General features: G+C 40.8%; 2 non-coding genes across 2 annotated transcripts; both read left to right on the forward strand.

The window, feature by feature from the left end:
- Window positions 1–5,139: 5,139 nt before the first annotated feature.
- On the forward strand, window positions 5,140–5,247 carry LOC112739155 (small nucleolar RNA R71). The gene has a single exon (XR_003170093.1). It is a non-coding gene; the product is annotated as a small nucleolar RNA R71 (small nucleolar RNA).
- Window positions 5,248–18,000: 12,753 nt separating this feature from the next.
- Window positions 18,001–18,108, forward strand: LOC112739572 (small nucleolar RNA R71). The gene has a single exon (XR_003170504.1). It is a non-coding gene; the product is annotated as a small nucleolar RNA R71 (small nucleolar RNA).
- The last annotated feature ends 4,594 nt before the right edge of the window (window positions 18,109–22,702 follow it).

Consider the following 22,702-nt stretch of genomic DNA (forward strand, 5'->3'; position numbering starts at 1 on the left):
AGCCATGATTCCCATGCGATGTGAATGCGTCAGCGACGCGGTCACGTGGGTTGATTTGTGCCATTGGCACGCCTCCAGCCACACTCCAGCGTGACTTTCTGTTCATTTTTATTTTTCTTTACTCTCCCTGTGACGCGGACGCGTCGCTGATGCGATCGCTTCGCGTAGCAAAAAAATTTTTTTTTTTAAATAAAAACATGTAAATGCAGATGCACGAAAGTACTAGGAAAGAGAAGAGTTATTGAATAGCAAAAACTAAAAATAAAGAAAAGAACGATCATACCATGGTGGGTTGTCTCCCACCTAGCACTTTGCTTTAACGTCCGTATGTTGGATGCTCCACTAGCTCAATCCTCTGCTATGTGGGGATCTTCCAGGAGGAAGATTTCAAGCTCCTTGTTTCTCTGTATCTTCTCGCCATTGTATAGCTTCAGGCGTTGTCCATTAACCTTAATAAGTTTAGAGCTTGAAGGATGGCTTAGGTGATAAACTCCGTACGGTTCGGCCTTCTCTACTCTGTATGGACCTTCCCATCTTGATCTCAACTTGCCTGGCATGAGCCTTAGTCGAGATTTGTAAAGGAGGACTAAATCCCCAGGTTGGAACTCTTTCTTCTTGATGTTTTGATCATGTACAGCCTTCATCTTTTCCTTGTATATTCTAGAGTTTTCATAAGCTTCTAGGCGAAGGCTCTCCAGTTCCTGCAGTTGCAACTTCCTTTCAGCTCCGGCTTTCTCAATTCCCATGTTGCACTCCTTAACTGCCCAAAAAGCTCTGTGTTCTACTTCAACTGAGAGATGACAAGCTTTTCCATAAACCAAGCGGAAAGGACTCATCCCAATGGGTGTCTTGTATCCTGTACTATATGCCCAGAGTGCATCTTGTAGCCTGGTGCTCCAGTCTTTTCTATGAGGCGTTACTATCTTTTTCAAGATACGCTTAATTTCTCTGTTTGACACCTCGGCTTGCCCATTAGTTTGGGGATGGTAAGCTGTTGCAACCTTATGAATTATCCCGTGCTTCTTCATTAATCCTGTTAGTCTCCTGTTACAAAAATGGGTGCCTTGATCGCTCACGATTCTCGTGGTGATCCGAAGCGACATATAATATGGTTTCTCACAAAGGAAACAACAGTATTAGCATCATAAGTGCGGGTAGGAATTGCTTCCACCCATTTGGAAACATAATCCACAGCTAATAATATATAAAAATATCCATAGAATTTGGAAATGGACCCATGAAGTCAATGCCCCAAACATCAAAAATTTTACAGAAAAGTATAATTTGTTGAGGCATCTCATCTCTCCTGGATATATTGCCAAATTTCTGGCATGGGAGACAAGATTTACAAAACTCAGCAGCGTCTCTAAAAAGAATAGGCCACCAGAATCCACAGTCTAAGATCTTTCTAGTTGTTCTTTGAGGACCAAAATGTCATCCACTCTCAGATGAGTGACAGGCCTCTAAAATGGATTGGAATTCTGATTGAGGCACACAATGTCTAATTACCTGATCAGCGCCATATCTCCATAAATATGGGTCATCCCATATATAATATTTAGACTCGCTTTTCAGCTTGTCTCTTTGATGCTTAGAAAAATTTGGAGGAAATGTGCGGCTAACTAAATAATTAGCAACAGGTGCATACCAAGGGACTACCTCAGATACTGCTTGCAGGTTATCAAAAGGAAAATTATCATCTATAGGAGTAGAATCATCCTTAATATGCTCAAGGCGACTCAAGTGGTCTGCCACTAAATTCTGATTACCACTCCTATCCTTTATTTCTAAATCAAATTCTTGTAATAACAGTATCCAACGTATGAGTCTTGGTTTGGATTCCTTTTTAGCTAATAGATACTTTAAAGCTGCATGGTCCGAATACACTACTACTCTAGTACCAAGTAAATAAGCTCGGAATTTATCCAGAGCAAAAACAATAGCAAGAAGCTCTTTCTCAGTAGTAGTATAGTTGGATTGGGCAGTGTCTAAAGTCTTAGACGCATAAGCAATGACGAAAGGATCCTTACCTTCACGCTGAGCCAGCGCTGCTCCTACTGCATGGTTGGAAGCATCGCACATGATTTCAAACGGCTGGCTCCAGTCTGGTGCTCTCACAATTGGAGCTTGAGTCAGAGCAGTCTTCAGCTTATCAAACGCATGTTTGCAATCCTCATTGAACTCAAACTCAATATCCTTCTGCAGTAATCTGGATAAGGGAAGTGCGACCTTACTAAAGTCCTTAATAAATCTCCTGTAAAAACCTGCATGGCCAAGGAACGAACGGACTTCCCTCACAGAAGATGGGTAAGGTAGACTAGAAATAACATTCACCTTTGCTGGGTCTACAGAAATGCCATTATTAGATACCACATGTCCTAATACAATCCCTTGTTTTACCTAAAGTGACATTTTTCGAAATTTAATACAAGGTTTGTATTAACACATCTATCTAATACTCTAGATAATCCATCTAAGCAAAGGCTAAAAGAATCACCATAAACGCTAAAATCATCCATAAAAACTTCCATACAATCCTCAATAAGATCAGAGAAAAGACTCATTATACACCTTTGGAAGGTAGCTGGTGCATTGCACAAGCCAAAGGGCATTCTCTTGTAAGCATAAGTCCCAAAAAGACATGTAAAAGTAGTCTTTTCCTGATCCTCAAGAGCTATATGAATCTGGAAATAACCTGTGTAACCATCTAAAAAGCAATAATGTGATTTACCTGACAGGCGATCCAGCATTTGATCAATGAATGGAAGTGGGTAGTGATCCTTACGGGTAGCTTGGTTGAGACGCCTGTAATCAATGCAGACTCTCCAAGCATTCTGAACTCTAGTTGCTATGAGCTCTCCATGCTCATTCTTCACTGTAGTGACTCCAGACTTCTTGGGCACCACTTGTACTGGGCTTACCCATTCACTGTCTGAAATGGGATATATGATACCGGCTTCCAACAGTCTGGTCACTTCCTTTTTGACAACTTCCAAGATAGTGGGATTCAATCTTCTTTGGGGTTGACGGACAGGTCTTGCTCCCTCTTCTAAAAATATTCTGTGCTCACATACTTGAGGGTTGATGCCTACTATGTCTGCCAAGCTCCACCCAATTGCCTTCCTATGCTTCCTCAGCACATCAAGTAACTGCTCTTCTTGTTGAGAAGTAAGTTCTCTTGCAATGATAACTGGAAACCTCTGCTCATCCTCAAGATAAGCATATTTGAGATGTGGAGGGAGGGATTTCAATTCTAACTTTTGATCATGGGTAGGCTCTGGATTATCTGGAGCTTGTGAAAATGACGAAGTGCCCTCATTGTTAGTAAAAAGGGTCCTCACACTTGGACCTTACACTTTCATCTATGACATCACACTGAAAGATAGAACGATCTTCTGGGGGGTTGTCAATGACTCCATTCAGATTGAAGATTACTATGCGGCCATCTATTTCAAAGGAGTATGTTCCTGAAAAAGCATCCAATTTGAATTTTGATGTCTTCAGGAATGGTCTTCCAAGTAGGATTGATGATGGCTTATCCGAGTCATTATGGGGCATTTCCAAGATATAAAAGTCAGTGGGAAATGTAAGCCCTTTAATGTTCACCAAAACATCTTCAGCAACTCCAGCCACTGTAATAATGCTTTTATCAACTAACACAAAATGAGCTGCCGACCTTTTTAAGGGAGGGAACCTCAAAATATCATATATAGACAAAGGCATTATACTGACACATGCTCCTAAATCACACATGCAATCATAAATTACTACACCACCAATAGTATAGCTAACTATACAAGGACCTGGATCACTACATTTTTCAGGTAATCCTCCCATTAAAGCAGATATAGAACTGCCTAAAGGAATGGTTTCTAATTCAATAATTTTGTCTTTATGGATACATAAGTCTTTTAAAAACTTTGCATATTTAGGTACCTACTAAATAACATCAAAAAGAGGAACAATTACCTCAACCTTTTTGAATATTTCTACCATTTTGGGGTCGGGTTCCAGCTGCTTCCTGGGCTTCCTTGCAAGTTATGGAAATGGAATAGGAGTAGTTTTTTCTGTGGTGTCTGCACCCTTTGGTGCTTCCTCCTGTGGTTGAGCTATTTCTTCTTCAGCTATGTCCTGTATGTCATCTTCCTCTTCAACATCTTCTATTTCTACTACCTTTTCAGCTGAGGTGTGTTCTGGTGGGCTTGGTTCCTCCTGATTCCTCTCCTGCAGTGTGGTTCCAAACCTTAGGGTGATGGCATTAATGCCTCCCTTTGGATTGGGTAATGGTTGAGAGGGGATTCCAGTAGAGCTTGAAGGTTGGTTACTAGAATTTTGCGTTGATCCAATCTGTGACATAAGAGCTTGCAAAGTAGAGGTGAGACCATTCAGACTGGCATTAATACTATTCATGATGTTACTTTCCATGGTCTGTTGTCTTCGCTCAAAAGATTGTAGTAGCTCTTCATTAGGAGATACAGAAGAATAAGTAAATTGAGAGGTCTGCTGTTGATTGTTCTGTGGTCTTTGGTTTTACCTCAAGTGAGGTGCTCTGTAAGGTTGATTCTGCTACCTGTTGTTGTTATTATTCCATCTCGGATTTCCCTGATTATCTCTGCCTCCGCTATTATTGTTGTCCCTCCAATTCTGGTTAGAATTGTCCTGCCATCCATGATTATTATTTCCACTTTAATTGTACCCATGGTTGGGGCGGTCATAGAAGTTATGAGTGGATGCCACCATGTTGTCTTCTTGTTGGAGCTGCGGGCATTCATCAGTGTAATGGCTGTAATCAGCACAGATTCCGCAAACTCTCTATGGGACTAGTTATTGGTTTTGCTGTGGCGAGGGAGGTTGAGCTTGTTGTTGATTCAATTGCATTTGCTTCAGCAAGTTGGTCATCTCACATATACTCTGAGCTAGAGCCGCAGTCTCTCTGCTAGAGGATACTTTTGCAACGGCTTTTGAACGGCCTTGCTTTTGCCTGTGGTTCCTAGTAGATTCAGCTAGATCACTGATCAGTTGCCAAGCCTCATCAGTGGTCTTGTACTTCTTCATAGACCCATTGCTAGCACTTTCCAATGTGGTCTTATCTTGGGGCCTCATGCCCTGTGTGATATAGCTAAGTAACACTATCTTGTCAATCATGTGGTGGGGGCATGCTTCCAGAAGATTATTGAAGCGCTCCCAGTATTCAAAGAGAGTCTCATTGTCATCCTGAACAATTGTAGAAATATCCTTCCTCAGTTTATCAGTAACTTCAGATGGAAAGAATTTCTCCAAAAACTCCTTTCTGAGTGTATCCCATTTGGATACATTTGCTAGAGGTTGAGTGTAGTACCACACTCTTGCTTTTCCCTAAAGAGAAAACGGGAAAGCTTTCAGCAAAATTGAAGTTTCATCAGTACCATCACGCCTGACAGTAGAACAGGTTGCCTGAAAATCTCTCAAGTGCTTGATAGGCTCTTGAGCAGGTAGGCCACGAAACTTGGGCATCAAATTTAGCAGTGCGGTCTTTATTTCAAAATCTGTAGCTGCCGCTGGATGATGCGCTTGAAACGGTTGCATTGTAAAATCAGGAGCTCCTTCCTTCTGGATGGTAACTCTCCTAGCTGCCATGTCTTCTGCACGTAAAACAACCGAATCAGTAGAATAGGGGCTGGTTTCTTCCTCAAGTTCACTTTCAGATCCGCCCTCAGAGCGGACTAACCGACGCTGTTCTCGCCTTATTCGTGAAATAGTCCTTTCAATTTCTGGATTGAATATTAGCAAGCGCGGATCAAGAAGTGAACGCGTCATTTGACGAAAGAAACATGCAGCTCATAGTAGCAAAATAAAATAAAATGCAAATAAATAAATTCTAATAAATAACATTAGCACCCTATTGCAACTCCCCGGCAACGGCGCCAAAAATTGATAAGACACAGAAGTTGGTGAATTAAAAATTATCAAAATAGTTACGTTGCAAGTATAGTTCTTAACTCACAGAAAATCTGCCTATCAATTTTGAAATATGTCACAGAGAGTTTAAATTAAAAATTACTGGGAGTTTAAGTCCCAGGTCGTCTCCCAACGAGTTGCAGAAAAGTGTGCTATTTTATTAATCAGATGTTCCAAGAAGTTGAGTTAAGTAGGTGGAAAATTAAATTGAGAAAATTCAAATAATATGAATAAAAGCCTTGACTGGGAGTTGATTAGTTGGAATCTCTATTATTGATGGAATGATCTCAAGATTAATTTATAATTAATGGTTGTTCTGTTTAGTTATCCTTTACTAGGTAAAGGAAAGTCAAACAGGTTGGAATGCTAGATCTATTCACGAGTTGCAACCCACTTTGTTCAAAGGGATTGGTGTTAGAGATTAGATAACAATCCAACAGTTAACCCAATTACAAATTTTCTTTCAATCCTTCCAACTCAAGAGTTCCTTTCAATCAACTCCCCATCAAGTGAGGGAACTACTCACTCATTGTAAATAATAAATTCATAACACATGAAAGGGAATTAAAAGAAGACATGATTATTGGAATGGAAAATAAATTAAAATGGAAGAAATAATCCTTGTACTAAATAATCATGAAAGTATTCAAATGACAAAATTGAACAAAGCAAAGAACATGGAAGAATAAAACCAAGTTAAGAGAACGAACTAGAATGACTAAGTCTTGATGAGGAAATAACTCTTCTCAATGTTCCAATGCTAAGACTAATTGAAAATTAAAATTCTTAAAACCTAGAGAAAGAAACCTAAGGGAGTAAAACTAGATCTAAAACTGAAAATTGTGTAGAATGAATGTTGTCTTTTGTTTCTGCATATTCTCTGGCTCTAGTCTGCTGTTCCGGGCCGAGAACTGGGTCGAAATAAGGTCCAAAATCGCCCCCAGCGAATTCTGCAGATTATGCAGATCGCACATGTCACGCGATCGCGTCATCCATGAGGACGCGTCATTCGCGCTTTTTTTCCTTGCCACGCGTTCGCGTCGTCCATGCTTCCGCGTCGCTTGAGCTTTTCCAATCCGCGCGGCCGCATGAGCCATGCGGCCGTGTCACTGCGATTTGCTCTCCTTCGCGCGGTCGTGTGAACCATGCGACCGCGTCACTTCTCGCTGGCTATCTCCTCAAATTCTTGTGTTTCTTCCATTTTTGCTAGCTTCCTTTCTAATCTCCAACTCATTCATGCCCTATAAAGTCTGAAACACTCAACACACAGATCACGGCATCGAATGGAATAAAGGAGAATTAAAATTACATAATTAAAGTCTCTAGGAAGCAATTTTCAAACATGTTATAAATTCAGGAAGGAATTATAATTTCATGCTAATTTAATGAATAAGTGGGTAAGGATCATGATAAAACCACACAATTAAACACAATATAAACCATAAAATAGTGGTTTATCAGGTGTCCTTCCTATGGATGATGTATCACTTCTTCGTCATTTGGACTTTATAACTTGGAGTAGTGTAAAAATGGCACATATGGGAGCTGCCTTGTACCGAACTGCTCAAAATCTTCCTCTCCATGCCACCAAAGCCTTCATGGAGGAGGAAAAATAGGAATTCGACCGGATGAAGGGCTTGAAAGAGGAGCTTGAAGTGAAAGTAGCCAAACTGGAGAAGGATCTGGAGAATGAAAAGGCTAGTTCTCTTGCTCTGGCGGCTTCTGTGAGATTGGCCAAGGACACTGTGTTGAGGCATAAAGATAGTTATTTCACGTCTTATCGGGACGTGATACGTCTGAGGGAGGAGTTGGAGTCTGCCCGGGTTGACTATTCCGAGCTCCAAGGTCACCTTATCGGCAGTGTAAACGCTGCTTATGATAATTTGAAGGAGCAGGTTCAAGTTCTCTCTCCTGAGGTTGATCTTACTCTTTTTAGCTTGGACAATATTGTGAGGGATGGTAAGATTGTTCCTGACGACCAAGATGATGATGATATCGAACCTCTCTCTGTGCCTGCTGCTAAAGTGTCGACCTCTATAGTTCCTCCTGCTGGGATTGCTCGTCCAGAATTAGATCCTGATTATCAAATTCTGAATAGGGACGACGGTATGGTGGATGCAGTGCCTCTCCAAACTCGCCCTCCTTCACCCCAGACTGATGCTACCGAGAAGGCTCCCAATCTTAACTAATTTTTCTTGGATGTTTGTGTAGATAGCCCGACTTGTGGGCTTTTTAAATTCTTTATTTCTGTAATTTGAATATTTTGCTGACTGTTGATACTCCTTTTGGTTGCTTGTTTAGCAACTTTCTGGGTTTTGAGAATGCCGAAGCCTTGCTGCTCGGCCTCTTTGGATTGCTTTGTACTTATTGCTTGTAGCTTGGATCCTTTGCGGATGTGTGGATCCAACTCGTGTTTCGGTTTTCTGGCTCTTACTTGTATTCATTTCTGGCCATCCGTAACCGATTTCTTTACGTTGGTCCTCTTTCCAGTTATTTTTGTAGTCCTCGTTTTTGGACCTTTGTCAGGTCTCTTTCAGGGACTACTTTTATAACTTGTCTGTTGTAGGAGACCGACTTCTTTGCGTCGTCCTTTTCTAAGTTATTTTTGTAGTCCTCTTTTTTGGACCTTTGTCAGGTCTCTTTCAAGGACTACTTTTATAACTTGTCTGTTGTAGGAGACCGACTTCTTTATGTCGACCTCTTCTAAGTTATTTTGTAATCCTCTTTCTTGGACCTTTGTCAAGTCTCTTTCATGGATTACTTTTATAACTTGTTTGTTGTAGGAGACCGACTTCTTTGCGTCGTCCTTTTCTAAGTTATTTTTGTAATCCTCTTTCTTGGACCTTTGTCAGGTCTCTTTCAGGGATTACTTTTATAACTTGTTTGTTGTAGGAGACCGACTTCTTTATGTCGATCTCTTCTAAGTTATTTTGTAATCCTCTTTCTTGGACCTTTGTCAGGTCTCTTTCAGGGATTACTTTTATAACTTGTTTGTTGTAATCCTCTTTCTTGGACCTTTGTCAGGTCTCTTTTAGGGATTACTTTTATAACTAGTTTTTCGTAGGAGACCGACTTTTTTATGTCAATCTCTTTTAAGTTATAGCAATTCCTCTTTTATAGGGTTGGCCAGACCTCTTTCCAGGGATTTGCTGATAACTTGGGTTGACTTGGTCCAACTTCTCAACGTCCGCCAGTCTTTAAGTTATTATTTAGCAATCCGTAAGACCTCGTCAGGTTCTTTTTTCAGATCACTTTCGATAACTTCTTGCATTATTCTGTGTTCATCTTTGCCGATTTGTAGAAGGTGGTTTCTGTCTTTCTTTGGTCGACCTTTAGATGAATCGCGTTTTCATCTTTATTGTTCTTTTATCGTGATCGTGCAGTGAATCTGTTTTTCACTTTCTGCTGATTTGTTGCTTTATAATCGGATGATGAATACTTCAGATTAATGCGTCTTGAGAATTTGTAGAATATCTAAAATATATTTTATTCAAAAGAAAGTGCAAATATATACATGTTGGAGTTTTTCATCCTTTTAAGTCGAATAATATCTGGATCTCAACTTGGTGCCTCATTAAAAAACCTTTTCAGGAAAGAGAGTGCATCCTATGATGAGATCTTTTACCTTCTCTAGCTATAGTACCTTCTTAGATTGCAGGCGTGCCACGATCTGGGAAGCTCTCGTCCATCGAGTTCGGACAGTCTGTAGTAGCCCTTCCCAAGTACTTCTATGACTCGGTAGGGTCCTTTCCAGTTTGCTGCAAACTTTCCTTCTCCGGGTTGAGTTGTTCCAATATCATTTCGGATTAGGATGAGATCATTCTCCGCAAAACCTCTTGGCACTACCTTTTGATTATATCTTGAAGCCATTCGACGCTTTAGCGCTTCTTCCCTGATCCGAGCTCTTTCTTGGATTTCCGGAAGTAGGTCGAGTTCTTCTCTTTGAAGTTGAGAGTTGGCTTCTTCATTGTAGTGGACTACTCTAGGCGACCCTTCCTCGACCTCTACTGGGATTATTGCCTCCACTCTGTATGCTAATCGGAACGGTGATTCGTTTGTGGTGGAATGTGGCCTAGTTTGATATGCCCATAGGACCTGTGGAAGTTCTTCAGCCCAAGCTCCCTTCGCATCTTGCAGTCTCCATTTCAACCCAGCCAATATGACTTTGTTGGCAGCTTCGGCTTGCCCATTGGCTTGAGGATGTTTGATGGAGGTGAACTGGTGCTTTATGTTCAAGTCAGCTACTAATTTCCTGAAGCCTGCATCTGTGAATTGAGTGCCATTGTCTGTGGTGATGGAGTATGGAACCCCGAACCTCGTGACAATGTTCCTATATAGGAATTTCCAGCTTCTTTGAGTAGTGGTGTTGGCTAGGGGCTCTGCCTCAATCCACTTTGTTAAATAATCTACTCTGACTATGAGGAATTTGACTTGTCCTGATCCCTGGGGAAAGGGTCCGAGAAGATCGAGTCCCCATTTTACAAATGGCCAAGGCGAAGTTACGCTGATGAGCTCTTCTGGCGGGGCGATGCGAAAGTTGGCATGTTTCTAGCATGGGGGACATGTCTTTACGAATTCTATAGCTTCTTTTTGTAGAGTTGTCCAGTAAAATCCCGCCCGAAGTACCTTTTTGGTGAGAGCTTGTGCCCCGAGATGATTGCCACAAATGCCGCTGTGTACTTCCTCTAAGACTTTCCTTGTGTTAGAGGTCGGCACACATTTTAACAATGGTATTGAAATCCCTCTTTTGTATAGGGTGTTGTTTTTGATGGTGTAGTACTGAGCCTCCCGTTTTAACCTCTTTGCTTTCTTCTCATTTGTGGGGAGTGTTTCTTTTTTGAGGTAATTAATTATAGGGGTCATCCATCCTTGATCCTGACTTGTTATAGCTAGGACTTTTTCTGCTTCCGAGATTGACGGGTTCTGTAGCATTTCCTGGATGAGGCTTCTATTGTTGCCCCCTGGTTTGGTGCTGGCTAGCTTTGAGAGTGCATCAGCTCGGGCATTTTGTTCGCGGGGTATGTGGTAGATCTTATATTCCCCGAGTTGTCCGAGTTGTTCCTTGGTTATATCCAAATACTTTTTCATGGTGGGATCTTTGGCTTGGTAACTCCCTGTTATCTGTGAGGTGACTACTTGTAAGTCGCTGAAGATGTTGAGTTTTTGAGCTCCAACCTCCTTAGCCAGCTTCAAACCAGCTAGTAACGCTTCATATTCTGCCTGGTTGTTTGAGGCCGGGAACCCAAATTTGAGGGAAAGCTCAACTTGGGTTCCTTGGTTGCTTTCTACTATCACACCTGCGCTGCTTCCAGTCTTATTTGAGGACCCGTCCACGTAGAGATTCCATTCTGTGGGGGTTTCCAGGGTATCTGTGAATTCTGCAATGAAGTCGGCCAAGTATTGTGATTTGATGGCCATCCGAGCCTCATATTGGAGGTCGAACTCGGATAACTCGACTGCCCATTGTAAAATTCTGCCTGCTAGATCTGTTTTCTGCAGTATCCCTTTTATGGGCTGGTCGGTCTGGACCTTAATGGTGTGAGCCTGGAAGTACGGGCGTAGTCGTCGAGATGTCAGTATGAGAGCAAAGGCAAATTTTTCTATTTTTTGGTAGTTCAGCTCGGATCCTTGCAGCGCTTTACTAATGAAGTATACAGGTTGTTGCCCTTTGTCGTCCTCTCGAACTAGTACTGAGGCTACTGCCCGACTTCCTACCGCAAGGTACAATACGAGTGGTTCTTCCTTTCGTGGTCAAGTTAGGATAGGTGGTCATCCCAGGAAACTTTTTAAATCCTGGAAGGCTTGCTCGCATTCCATTGTCCATTCGAAGTTCTTTCCTTTCCTTAGAGTGGCATAGAAAGGAAGAGATCTTATTGCTGATCCCGCTAGGAACCTGGACAAGGCTGCCAACCTCCCATTGAGTTGTTGTACTTCTTTGACACAAGTTGGGCTTTTCATGTTGAGTATGGCCTGGCATTTATTCGGATTTACCTCAATTCATCTTTGTGTGAGCATAAAACCCAAGAACTTGCCTGCTTCTATTGCAAAAGTGCATTTTGCGGGATTGAGGCGCATGTCATGCTTCCTTATAGTGTCGAACACTTGGGCCAGGTCAGACAATAATGTCTCTTCACTTTGTGTCTTTATTAACATGTCGTCCACGTAGACTTCCATGATCTTTCTGATATGATCTGAAAAGACTTTATTCATTAGCCTTTGATACGTAGCTCTCGCATTCTTGAGACCGAAAGGCATTACAATGTAGCAGTAATTTGTTTTTGGCGTCAAAAATGAGGTCTTTTCTTGATCTGGTGGATACATGGAGATTTGGTTGTATCCGGAATATGCATCCATAAACGACAGGTATCTATATCCGGATGAAGCATCTACCAGAGCGTCGATACTTGGGAGTGGGTAAGGATCTTTTGGGCAGGCTTTGTTGAGGTCGGTGTAGTCGGTGCACATTCGCCATTTCCCATTTGATTTTTTCACCAAGATGACGTTAGCTAGCCATAGTGGGTACTTGACTTCTCTTATGAATCCTGCCTCCAGTAGTGCTTGTACCTGTTCTTCCACAGCTTGGGATCGTTCTGGCCCAAGTTTTCTTTGCCTCTGCTGTACCGGCCGAGATCCTGGATAGACCGCCAACTTGTGACTCATTAGCTTAGGGTCTATGCATGGCATGTCTGCAGCTTTCCATGCGAAGAGATCGACATTATCTCGTAAGAACTGTACTAGTAATTCTTTTGCGTCTTGGTGCACAAAATTGTGATCTCAGGCAACGGCGCCAGAAACTCTGTACGCACGTCTTAATAAATTGTTTTTCATTCACAACTTCGATACAACTAACCAGCAAGTGCACTGGGTCGTCCAAGTAATAAACCTTACGTGAGTAAGGGTCGATCCCACGGAGATTATTGGTATGAAGCAAGCTATGGTCACCTTGTAAATCTCAGTCAGGCAGATATAAAATAGTTATGGAGTTTTCGAACATAAATAATAAATAGATAGAAAATAAGGATAGAAGCACTTATGTAATTCATTGGTGAGAATTTCAGATAAGCGTATAGAGATGCTTTCGTTCCTCTGAATCTCTGCTTTCCCGCTGTCTTCATCCAATCAGTCTTACTCCTTTCCATGGTTGGCTTTATGTAAGGACATCACCGTTGTCAATGGCTACTTCCCATCCTCTTGTGAAAATGGTCCAAATGCTCTGTCACAACACGGCTAATCATCTGAGGTTCTCGATCATACTGGAATAGGAGTCACCCTCCTTTTGCGTCTGTCACTACGCCCAGCACTCGCGAGTTTGAAGTTCGTCACAGTCATTCAATCCCAGAGTCCTACTCGGAATACCACAGACAAGGTTTAGACTTTCCGGACTCTCTTGAATGCCGCCATCAATCTAGCTTATACCACGAAGATTCTGATTAAGAGATCCAAGAGATACTCATTCAATCTAAGGTAGAACGGAAGTGGTTATCAGGCACGCGTTCATAGGGAATGATGATGATTGTCACGTTCATCACATTCAGGTTGAAGTGCGAATAAATATCTTAGAAGCGGAATAAGTTGAATTGAATAGAAAAACAGTAGTACTTTGCATTAATCTTTGAGGAACAGCAGAGCTCCACACCTTAATCTATGGAGTGTAGAAACTCTACCGTTGAAAATACATAAGTCAAAGGTTCAGGCATGGCCGAGAGGCCAGCCCCCAAAACGTGATCAAAGATGATCCGAAGATCATAAGATGTCTAATACAATAGTAAACAGTCCTATTTATACTAAACTAGTTACTAGGGTTTACAGAAGTAAGTAATTGATGCATAAATCCACTTCCGAGGCCCACTTGGTGTGTGCTTGGGCTGAGCTTGAATGTTACACGTGCAGAGGCTCTTTCTGGAGTTGAACGCCAGGTTGTAACGTATTTCTGGCGTTCAACTCTGGTTTGTGACTTGTTTTTGGCGTTTAACTCCAGACAGTAGCGTAAAACTGGCGTTCAACGCCCTTTTACGTCATTTAAACTCGGCCAAAGTATGGACTATTATATATTGCTGGAAAGCCCTGGATGTCTACTTTCCAACGCAATTAGAATCGCGCCATTTTGAGTTCTTTAGCTCCAGAAAATCCACTTTGAGTGCAGAGAGGTCAGAATCCAGCAACATCAGCAGTCCTTCTTGTTCTTTTGAATTAAAACAGTTTTCATTTAAGAGAGGTGATGGATTCATAGGACATTCATAACTTTAGGGCAAAGTTACTAAATACTAATGATCATGTAATGAAGACACAAACATGGATAAGCACTTAACATAGAAAACGAAAAATAGAGAAAGTAAGAACAACGAATGAGTCCACCTTAGTGATGGTGGCGTTTCCTTTTTGAGGAACCAATGATGTCCTTGAGCTCTTCTATGTCTCTTCCTTGTCTTTGTTGCTCCTCCCTCATTGATTTTTGATCTTCTCTTATTTCATGAAGGATGATGGAGTGCTCTTGATGTTCCACCCTTAATTGTCCCATGTTAGAACTTAATTCTCCTAGGGAGGTGTTGATTTGCTCCCAATAGTTTTGTGGAGGAAAATGCATTTGAGGCATCTCCGGGATCTCATGGTGATGAGCTTAATGCGTCTCTTGAGATCCATGAATGGGCTCTCTTGCTTGCTCCATCCTTTTCTTAGTGATGGGCTTCTCTTCCTCAATGGGAATGTCTCCTTCTATAGAATCTCCTGCTGAGTAACATAGATGGCAAATAAGATGAGGAAAAGCTAGCCTTGCCCAAGGAGAGGGCTTTTTGGCTATTTTGTAGAGTTCAAGGGAGATGACTTCATGAACTTCTACTTCCTCTCCAATCATGATGCTCTGGATCATGATGGCCCGATCCATAGCAACTTCAGATCGGTTGCTAGTGGGGATGATTGAGCGTTGGATGAACTCCAACCATCCTCTAGCCATAGGCTTGAGATCCAGTCTTCTTAGTTGAACCGGCTTGCCTTTGGAGTCAATCTTCCATTGAGCTCCTTCCACACATATGTCCATGAGGACTTGGTCCAACCTTTGATTAAAGTTGACCCTTCTAGTGTAGGGGTGTGCATCTCCTTGCATCATAGGCAAGTTAAACGCCAACCTCACATTTTCCGGACTAAAATCTAAGTATATCCCCCGAACCATTGTAATATAATTCTTTGGGTTTGGGTTCTTACTTTGATCATGGTTCCTAGTGATCCATGCATTGGCATAGAACTCTTGAACCATTAGGATGCCGACTTGTTGGATGGGGTTTGTTAGAACTTCCCAACCTCTTCTTTGGATTTCATGTCGGATCTCCGGATACTCATTCTTCTTGAGCTTGAAAGGGACCTCGGGGATCACCTTCTTCTTGACCACAACATCATAGAAGTGGTCTTGATGAGCTTTGGAGATGAATCTTTCCATCTCCCATGACTCGGAGGTGGAAGCTTTTTCTTCCCTTTCCCTTTTCTAGAGGATTCTCCGGTCTTGGGTGCCATCAATGGTAATGGAGAAACAAAAAGCTTATACTTTTACCACACCAAACTTAGAATATTGCTCTCCCTCAAGCAAGAGAAAAAAGAATAGATGAAGAAGAAGAAGAAATGGAGGAGAGGGAGAAGGGTTTGTGTTTCGGCCAAGAAGGGGAAGAGAGGGTTGTGTTGTGTGAAAATGAAGAAGAATGGATGGATGTGAGTGGTGAAGTGGTGATAGGGAAGAGAGATTGAGGTGATTGGTGAAGAGTTTTGGGAAAGAGTGTTTATGGGATTGTGTGAAAGAGGGGTGAGAAGAAGTGAGTGGAAGTAGGTGGGGATCCTGTGGGGTCCACAGATCCTGAGGTGATCCTGTGGGGTCCACAGATCCTGAGGTGTTCAAGGATTTATAACCTTGCACCAAATTAGGCATGCAAAATTCCCTTGCACACAACTCTGGGCGTTCAGCGCCAGATTGGTGCTTGTTCTGGGCGTTGAACGCCCATTTGTTGCCCATTTCTGGCGTTGAATGCCAGAACCATGCTTGTTCTGGGAATTCAGCGCCAGCTCTTCTCCAGGGTGCAATTCTGGCGTTCAAACGCCCAGATGCTACCCATTTTGGGCGTTCAGCGCCAGAACCATGCTCTGTTCTGGCATTGAACGCCAGCCAGATGCTTCTTACTGGCGTTTGTAAGGTCTTCCTCCAGGGTGTGATTTTTCTTCTACTGTTTTTGATTCTGTTTTCAATTTTTATATTTATTTTGTGACTCCACATGATAATGAACCTAATAAAACATGAAAGAACAAGAAAAATAAAATTAGATAAATAAAAGGTTACCTCCCAACGAGCGCTTCTTTAATGTCAATAGCTTGACAGTGGGCTCTCATGGAGCCTCACAGATGTTCAGAGCATTGTTGAGACCTCCCAACACCAAACTTAGAGTTTGGATATGGGAGTTCAACACCAAACTTAAAGTTTGGTTGTGGCCTCCTAACACCAAACTTAGAGTTTGACTGTGGGGGCTCTGGTTGACTCTGTTTTGAGAGAAGCTTTTTATGCTTCCTCTCCATGTTTACAGAAGGATGTCCTTGAGTTTTAAACTCAAGGGAGTCCTCATTCAATTGAAGGACTAGTTCACCTCTGTTAACATTAATCACAGCTCTTGCTGTGGCTAGGAAGGGTCTTCCAAGGATGATGGATTCATCATCATTCTTCCCAGTATCCAGGACTATGAAATCAGCAGGGATGTAAAGGCCTTCAACCTTTACTAACACGTCCTCTACTTGTCCATAAGCCTGTTTTCTTGAATTGTCTGCCATCTCTAATGAGATTTTAGCAGCTTGCACCCCATAGATTCTCAGTTTCTCTATTACAGAGAGGGGCATGAGGTTTATCCCTGAACCAAGGTCACACAGAGCCTTTTCAAAGATCATGTTGCCTATGGTACAAGGTATTACGAACTTTCCAGGATCCTGTTTTTTCTGAGGCAATGTCAGTTGATCCAGATCACTTAGTTCATTGGTGAACAAGGGAGGTTCATCTTCCCAAGTCTCAATACCAAATAATTTGGCATTCAGCTTCATGATTGCACCAAGAAACTTGGCGGCTTGCTCTTCAGTAACATCCTCATTTTCTTTAGAAGAGGAATACTGATCAGAGCTCATGAATGGCATAAGGAGGTTCAATGGAATCTCTATGGTCTCTAGATGAGTCTCAGATTCCCTTGGTTCCTCAAAGGGAAACTCCTTATTGATCACTGGACGTCCCAGGAGGTCTTCCTCACTGGGATTTACGTCCTCCCCTTCCTCTCCAGGTTCGGCCATGGTGGTTATGTCAATGGCCTTGCACTCTCCTTTTGGATTTTCTTCTGTATTGCTTGGGAAAGTACTAGGAGGGATTTCAGTGATCCTTTTACTCAGCTGGCCCACTTGTGCCTCCAAATTTCTAATGGATGACCTTGTTTCATTCATGAAACTCACAATGGCCTTAGATAGATCAGAGACTAAGTTTGCTAAATTAGAGGTATTTTGTTCAGAGTTCTCTGTCTGTTGCTGGGTGGATGATAGAAAAGGTTTACTATTGTTAAACCTATTTCTTCCACCATTATTAAAGCCTTGTTGAGGCTTTTGTTGATCCTTCCATGAGAGATTTGGGTGATTTCTCCATGATGGATTATATGTGTTTCCATAAGGTTCACCCATATAATTTACCTCTGCTATTGCAGGGTTTTCAGGATCATAAGCTTCTTCTTCAGAAGATGCCTCTTGAGTACTGTTGGATGCAGCTTGCATTCCATTCAGACTCTGAGAAATCATATTGACTTGCTGAGTCAATATTTTATTCTGAGCCAATATAGCATTCAGAGTATCAATTTCAAGAACTCCCTTCTTCATAGGCGTCCCATTACTCACAGGATTCCTCTCAGAAGTGTACATGAACTGGTTATTAGCAACCATGTCAATGAGTTCTTGAGCTTCTGCAGGCATTTTCTTTAGGTGAATGGATCCACCTGCAGAAGTATCCAATGACATTTTAGCGAATTCAGATAGACCATCATAGAATATATCCAGGATGGTCCATTCTGAAAGCATGTCAGAAAGACACTTTTTGGTCAGTTCTTTGTATCTTTCCCAAGCTTCATAGAGGGATTCACCTTCTTTCTGTCTGAAGGTCTGAACATCCACTCTAAGTTTACTTAGCTTTTGAGGAGGAAAGAACTTGGCTAAGAAAGCCTTGACCAGCTTATCCCAAGAGTTCAGGCTATCCTTAGGTTGAGAGTCCAACCATATTCTAGCTCTGTCTCTCACAGCAAAAGGGAAAAGCATGAGCCTGTAGACTTCAGGATCTACTCCATTAGTCTTAACAGTATCACATATCTGCAAGAATTCAGTTAAGAACTGAAAAGGATCTTCAGATGGAAGTCCATGAAACTTGCAGTTCTACTGCATCAGAGAAACTAATTGAGGTTTAAGCTCAAAATTGTTTGCTCCAATAGCAAGAATGGAGATGCTTCTTCCATGTAAATTGGAATTAGGTGCAGTAAAGTCACCAAGCATCCTCCTTGCATTATTATTATTTTCGGCTGCCATCTCCTCTTCTTGTTCGAAAATTTCTGAAAGGTTGTCTCTGGACTGTTGTATTTTAGCTTCTCGTAGTTTCCTTTTCAAAGTCCTTTCAGGTTTTGGATCTGCTTCAACAAGAATATTCTTGTCTTTGCTCCTGCTCATATGAAAAAGAGGGACAGAAAAATAATAATAATAATAATAGGGATCCTTTTTACCACAGTATAGAGGTCCCTGTGTGAATAGAAGAAAAGAAGAAGAGAAAATCTGAACTCAGAGAGAGAGAGGGGGTTCGGATTTTTGGTAAGTGAGGAAGAGATGTTAGTAAATAAATAAACAAATAGAAGAAGATGAAAGGGGGAAGTGAATTTTCGAAAATAATTTTTGAAAAAGAGTTAGTGGTTTTCGAAAATAGTTTTTGAAAAAGGTTAGTAATTTTCGAAATTTTTAAAATCAAAAATTAAAATAATTAGTTAATTAAAAAGAAATTTTTAAAAAGGCGGGAAGATATTTTCAAAAATTAGAGAGAGAGGGAGTTAGTTAGGTAGTTTTGAAAAAGATAAGAAACAAACAAAAAGTTAGTTAGTTAGTTAAAACAAATTTGAAAATCAATTTTGAAAAGATATGATTGAAATTAGTTTTGAAAAAGATTTGATTTTTTTAAAATCACACTTAATGACTTGATTCACAAGAAATCACAAGATATGATTCTAGAACTTAAAGTTTGAATCTTTCTTAACAAGTAAGTAACAAACTTGAAATTTTTGAATCAAAACATTAATTGATGATGATATTTTCAAAAATTATGTGATAAGATTAAGAAAAAGATTTTTGAAAAATATTTTTATAATTTTCAAAAATAAATAAAAAAATGAAAAAGATTTGATTTTTGAAAAGGATTTTGAAAAAGATAAGATTTTCAAATTGAAAATTTGATTTGACTCATGAAAACAACTAGATTTTTTTTAAAAAATTTTGAAAAAGTCCAATCTAATTTTCGAATTTTTAAGAGAGAAAAGGGGAAGATATTTTTTTGATTTTTGAAATTTTAATGATGAGAGAGAAAAACATGCAAAATGATGCAATGCATGAAAGTTATGGATCAAAGCAAGGAATGCATACAAGAATGCTAAGAATGTCAAGATGAACACCAAGAACACTTTGAATATCATGAGGAACATCAAAAACATATTTTTTGAAAATTTTATATGCAAAGAAAACATGCAAGACACCAAACGTAGAAATCTTTCATGTTTAGACACTATGAATGCAAAAATGCACATGAAAAACAAGAAAAGACACAAAACATGAAAACATCAAGATCAAACAAGAAGACTTACCAAGAACAACTTGAAGATCATGAAGAACGCTATGAATGCATGAATTTTTCGAAAAATGCAAGATGAATATGCAATTGACACCAAACCTTCAACTTGACTCATGACTCAAACAAGAAACACAAAATATTTTTTTGATTTTATGATTTTATGATTTTTTTGTATTTTCTTTTAATTTTTTCGAAAATCATTTTGAAAAAGAAAAATAAGGATTCCAAAATTTTTAATATGAATTCCAGGAATCTTATGCTCTTTAGTCTAAAGCTCCAATCAAAGGGTCAGGCATGGCTTAATAGCCAGCCAAGCTTTAGTATGTAACCCAGACAAGACACGCCTGACATTCCCTATCCAGAAGAACTAGACATGGCTTTACAGCCAGCCAGGCTTCAACATGCTTCATGAAACACTAGAATTCATTCTTAAAAATTCTGAAGAAAAATATATTTTTGAAAACATTTTTATTTTAAAAATCTTTTCAAAAACAAAGGAGAAATTTTTGAAAGATTTTTGAAAATTTTTGAAGATAAAACAAAAAGAAAATTACCTAATCTGAGCAACAAGATGAGCCGTCAGTTGTCCAAACTCGAACAATCCCCGGCAACGGCGCCAAAAACTTGGTGCACGAAATTGTGATCTCAGGCAACGGCACCAGAAACTCTGTACGCACGTCTTAATAAATTGTTTTTCATTCACAACTTCGATACAACTAACCAGCAAGTGCACTGGGTCATCCAAGTAATAAACCTTACGTGAGTAAGGGTCGATCCCACGGAGATTGTTGGTATGAAGCAAGCTATGGTCACCTTGTAAATCTCAGTCAGGCGGATATAAAATAGTTATGGAGTTTTCGAACATAAATAATAAATAGATAGAAAATAAGGATAGAAGCACTTATGTAATTCATTGGTGAGAATTTCAGATAAGCGTATAGAGATGCTTTCGTTCCTCTGAATCTCTGCTTTTCCACTGTCTTCATCCAATTAGTCTTACTCCTTTCCATGGCTGGCTTTATGTAAGGACATCACCGTTGTCAATGGCTAATTCCCATCCTCTTGTGAAAATGGTTCAAATGCTCTGTCACAGCACGGCTAATCATCTGAGGTTCTCGATCATACTGGAATAGGATTCACCCTCCTTTTGCGTCTGTCACTACGCCCAGCACTCACGAGTTTGAAGTTCGTCACAGTCATTCAATCCCAGAGTCCTACTCAGAATACCACAGACAAGGTTTAGACTTTCCGGACTCTCTTGAATGCTGCCATCAATCTAGCTTATACCACGAAGATTATGATTAAGAGATCCAAGAGATACTCATTCAATCTAAGGTAGAACGGAAGTGGTTGTCAGGCACGCGTTCATAGGAAATGATGATGATTGTCACATTCATCACATTCAGGTTGAAGTGCGAATAAATATCTTAGAAGCGGAATAAGTTGAATTAAATAGAAAACAGTATTACTTTGCATTAATCTTTGAGGAACAGCAGAGCTCCACACCTTAATCTATGGAGTGTAGAAACTCTACCGTTGAAAATACATAAGTGAAAGGTTCAGGCATGGCCGAGAGGCCAGCCCCCAAAACGTGATCAAAGATGATCCGAAGATCATAAGATGTCTAATACAATAGTAAACAGTCCTATTTATACTAAACTAGTTACTAGGGTTTACAGAAGTAAGTAATTGATGCATAAATCCACTTCCGGGGCCCACTTGGTGTGTGCTTGGGCTGAGCTTGAATGTTACACGTGTAGAGGCTCTTTCTGGAGTTGAACGCCAGGTTGTAACATATTTCTGGCGTTCAACTCTGGTTTGTGACTTGTTTCTGGCGTTTAACTCCAGACAGCAGCGTAGAATTGGCGTTCAATGCCCTTTTACGTCGTTTAAACTCAGCCAAAGTATGGACTATTATACATTTCTGGAAAGCCCTGGATGTCTACTTTCCAAAGCAATTAGAAGCGCGCCATTTTGAGTTCTTTAGCTCCAGAAAATCCACTTTGAGTGCAGGGAGGTCAGAATCCAATAGCATCAGCAGTCCTTCTTCAACCTCTGAATCTGAATTTTGCTCAAGTCCCTCAATTTTAGCCAGAAAATACCTGAAATTACAGAAAAACACACAAACTCATAGTAAAGTCCAGAAATGTGAATTTAACATAAAAACTAATGAAAACATCCCTAAAAGTAACTAGATTCTACTAAAAACATACTAGAAACAATGCCAAAAAGCGTATAAATTATCCACTCATCACGTCTCCCTTCAGGATCGTGCCAATATTAGTTGTTTTGTCCGAGGTATCCCCGATCTGAACTTTCTCTATTTCTCCTTCGGGTTGTGGATGGAGTTCTTCACATCTCTGAACTCCACCAAGCTCAATTGTATGGAACTCTTCCCCTCTGCCTCTGAGGTTTAGGCTTTCGTTATAACAGTGGCGTGCCATCTTTTGATCTGCTTTTATTGTAGCTATCCCTTCTGTAGTTGGGAATTTCATGCATAGATGTGGAGTTGAGACTATTGCGCCGGGTTGATTTAGTGTTGTCCGACCTATTAGGGCATTGTAGGCTGAACTCACGTCGACCACGATGTAGTCTATCTTGAGTGTTCTGGATTGGTTCCCTTTTCCGAAGGTTGTATGTAGTGACACATATCCCAGCGGTTGTACTGGGATATCTCCCAGTCTGAACAGGCTGTTAGGGTATGCTCTAAGCTCCTTTTCTTCTAAGCCGAGCTTGTCGAAGGCAGTTTTGAATAAGATGTCGGCGGAGCTCCATTGGTCTATTAATGTGCGGTGGAGATTGGCGTTTGCCAGTATGATGGTGATGACCATGGGGTCGTCGTGTCCTGAGATGATACCGGATGCATCTTCTTTAGTGAATGTGATTGCAGGGATGTCG

This window comes from Arachis hypogaea, chromosome 13 (genome assembly GCF_003086295.3).
Source record: "Arachis hypogaea cultivar Tifrunner chromosome 13, arahy.Tifrunner.gnm2.J5K5, whole genome shotgun sequence".
NCBI lineage: Eukaryota > Viridiplantae > Streptophyta > Magnoliopsida > Fabales > Fabaceae > Arachis > Arachis hypogaea.